This window comes from Nannospalax galili, unplaced genomic scaffold (assembly GCF_000622305.1).
Source record: "Nannospalax galili isolate Female #2095 unplaced genomic scaffold, S.galili_v1.0 scaffold952, whole genome shotgun sequence".
Taxonomy (NCBI): Eukaryota; Metazoa; Chordata; class Mammalia; order Rodentia; family Spalacidae; genus Nannospalax; species Nannospalax galili.
This window is the reverse complement of record NW_008331504.1, coordinates 126,274-129,498: the sequence shown is the minus strand read 5'-3', so window position 1 is coordinate 129,498 and position 3,225 is coordinate 126,274. Positions and strand designations below refer to the sequence as shown.

Below are 3,225 nucleotides of genomic sequence, written 5' to 3'. Positions count from 1 at the left end.
AAGTTTCTTATTGGTAGGTGCTATTCTCAGGGCTGTGGAATGTGCTGTTACCTGTGGGGCCAGGAGTCTCTTTTTTTACCTTATAGGGCAGTTTTTATGCGCAGGCTTTCTTAATCTATAGTTTCCTGGAAGGGGGGTGGGGAATAGCAGGCGGGGGTCAGGGCATGCCAGGGTATGTCTAGGCATGTCTAAAGCAGCAGCCAAGCATTTTACAGAAGCTAAAAGAGCAATTAGTGGGGGTCTGGAGGGATTGGGGGGTAGCGGGTGAATGAAGAGGGTCTCAGGGTTCTACACTAGGATCCTGTTGGGCATTTTCTTAATTTCTAATTGATGTAGGAGGGTCCAGCCCTCTGTGGGCAATGCCAGCCCTGGGAGGCGGGCTTGGGCTATGAAAGGTAGCTGAGCAAACAAGCGGAGAGCAAGTCAGTAAGCAGCTTCCTCCACGGTCTGGGCTTCACTTCCTGCCTCCAGGTTCTTGCTTGCGCTCCTGGCTTCCCTGGATGATCACTGTAAACTGTGAGAGGAAATAAACGCTTTTCCTCAGCAAGTTGCTTCTGGTCAGTGTTTCTTCACAGCAGTGGAAACTTAACTAACCCACTGTCCTTTCAGACAGTGCTCTGTGTGGAAGAAGGAACACAAAAATGTTGAGGAAAAAAAGACCCTCACCTGGCAGATTAGGAATAATATTGTGCGCTCATGGATGTTTCAAATGTGCACAAGTATGGTTATGCATGTGTATGTGAGCATATGTACACACATCTGTGCACCCACTGTGTATGTACACACATGTATTTCATAGATTTTTGTTGTTGTTAAAAGATCCTAGAAATAGGCTTTTTGTGCTGTGCTGGGCTTGTCCTGTGGTGGCCGCAGCCATAACGGAGGCTGATGTTAATCCCAAGGCCTATCCCCTTGCAGATGTCAACAAAGCTACTGGATCTTGTTTGGCAGTCGTGTAACTACAAGCAGCTTTGGAAAGGGGCAAATGAGGCCACCCAAACCCTCAACAGGCATTGTGATGGCGACAAATGCTAAGCCCTTGGAGATCACCTTGCACTTCCAGCTGCTGTGTGAAGACAAGAATGCTCCCTATGTGTTTGTGCTCCAGGAAGGCCCTGGGACGGGCCTGCGGGGTCTCCTGTTCTGTCACCACCAAAGGCTCTCAGCTAAAGCAGCAGATCCAGTCCATTCAGCAGTCCACTGAGAGGCTCCTGGTGTGGCCTGTGGCCTCAGCCTTGTTTTCCCGGGCAACCCCACCAGCCCCAGTTGTTATGGTATTGTCTGTGTTCGCATGTAGTGTTTTCAGTAGCTTTCTGTTATAAAATAACGTACTACAAAAAAAAAAAAAAAAAAAAAAAAAAAAAAGAAGAAGATCCTAGAAATAAAGACAGCTCAGAAACACTAGCCCACATGGATCTCTGGTGCTGGTTTCAGTTGTACTGGTCACTTAGAGGTCACCTATGAGAAATTAGTGACTTTGGGACCTGAACAGATGCAACTGAGCCTGGAACAACTTGTTATTCCAGAAATTCAGATTATCCTAAACATACACTGTCAGAATACTACAAGGACACAACTGTTAATATGAAGGGGTTAATTCAAGTACCAAAATCATTAAAAAAAAATGAAGTGTAAATCCCTGAAAATAGGGATCATAATTCCATAAATGGGCGTGGGGACAATGCCTCTTGCTTCTAGTAGAATGTTGAGTATAGATTGGTAAATGTGGAGAGAATTCGGGAATGAAACAATAGCCATTTTGCAACCATCATAGTAAATGTAGTTCATGTGGGAAATTTTCATGGGAAACGGTATCGCATGGTCTAAAAGTGTCTTTGCCTAGATCGCTTATTAGTTGCAAGGGGGAATGCTATACTCACGCGTCAACTTGGCTACGGTGATGGAGCCAACCCCAGTACAAAGGGAGATGGAAGCCTTCAGCTTCTATACTCCCAATAATGTGGCAGAGGATACATAATGAACTAATTTTGAAGGAAAAAAAAGTCACACAGAGCTCAGGTTAGTAGTGTTCCATTTTCTTGAGTGAGCAATGACTGTGACCTTCAAAATGTGAATTCCATGAAATACTATACAGAGAAATGCTGTGGAGATGTTCCTGCTGGAGGATGTTAGAGTGCTATTCACAGCTCCTTCTCCAGCCTGAATCCTGACCCCTGTTCTGCCAGAGGAACGCTGTAAGGACATAGCTTCATTGACTGACAAACTTGAATGCAAGTAAAAGATTTTTCTTAAGCCCATCATATAGAAGAAAACACACTAAATTGTGAATTATACTATGGTTATAAATGAATGTTTATACTTTTAGAAAATTCACCCCTTGGGGGTGTGGTGGTGCAGCCTTTAGTTCCTCAGAGAGCAAATTATATATATATATATGAGAGAGAGACCACCCAATGAAAGTATAACTGGCTTTTGTGCGGTTCCTGTTCTTACAATTTGAAATTACTTCCAAATAAAATTTTTAAATAGAAACATTTAATAAGACTTTGAAAATAATGAATGCTCAAGCTCCGGTGGAGTAGCTTAAGCAAGCGGCGGGGTTTTGTTCCTGTCTGAAGGGAATGGTGATCCCAAGCAGCCCAACGCGGGGCCACCCCAGACAGGGGTCCTGTGGGACGGGCAGTAATGACAGGGAAGAACTTTGCTAAGGAACTGGGAGAACGCTGTAGAGGGAACTTGTAACGTTGGGCATCTTAAGGTCTGGAAAAGCATAATAGCAGAGGCCTACTTAGGGACCGACGACGAGGGTGGGACTCGAACCCACGCGTGCAGAGCACAATGGATTAGCAGTCCATCGCCTTAACCACTCGGCCACCTCGTCCTTCATACACTACACGCCTTTTGGATGTACTTTTAAGCACTGCTTTTGGAAGCTGAATTCGGTGATGTAGGAATTTTTGTCCATCAAATCGCAGTCTCCTGCAGAAATTCTCGTCATATAACCATCTTTTGCCTCCTAGAGGGACGCCTCGCACTTTAATGATCCCCTCTAACACACCCGCATCTCCATCCTCCAGCGTCTCGGTTGCTCAGGCAATGCTGAAATTCCTTCGGTCTTCCCTGAATTCCGGGTTCTCAGTGCACATCCCTTCCCCTGCCTTAGTCCCCAGAGTCCTCGATCTCCTGGGCCTTGGAGCCGTGCTTGCTGATGCTGACCAGCTGTCTGTTTATATTTCAAGAATCGTTTTCTCTTGCACAACGTAT

The 3,225-nt window shown here is 45.4% G+C and overlaps 1 non-coding gene across 1 annotated transcript; it reads right to left on the bottom strand.

The window, feature by feature from the left end:
- Positions 1-2,760: 2,760 nt before the first annotated feature.
- Trnas-gcu lies at positions 2,761-2,842 on the bottom strand. Its single transcript has one exon. It is a non-coding gene; the product is annotated as a tRNA-Ser (tRNA).
- Between the last annotated feature and the right edge of the window lie 383 nt (positions 2,843-3,225).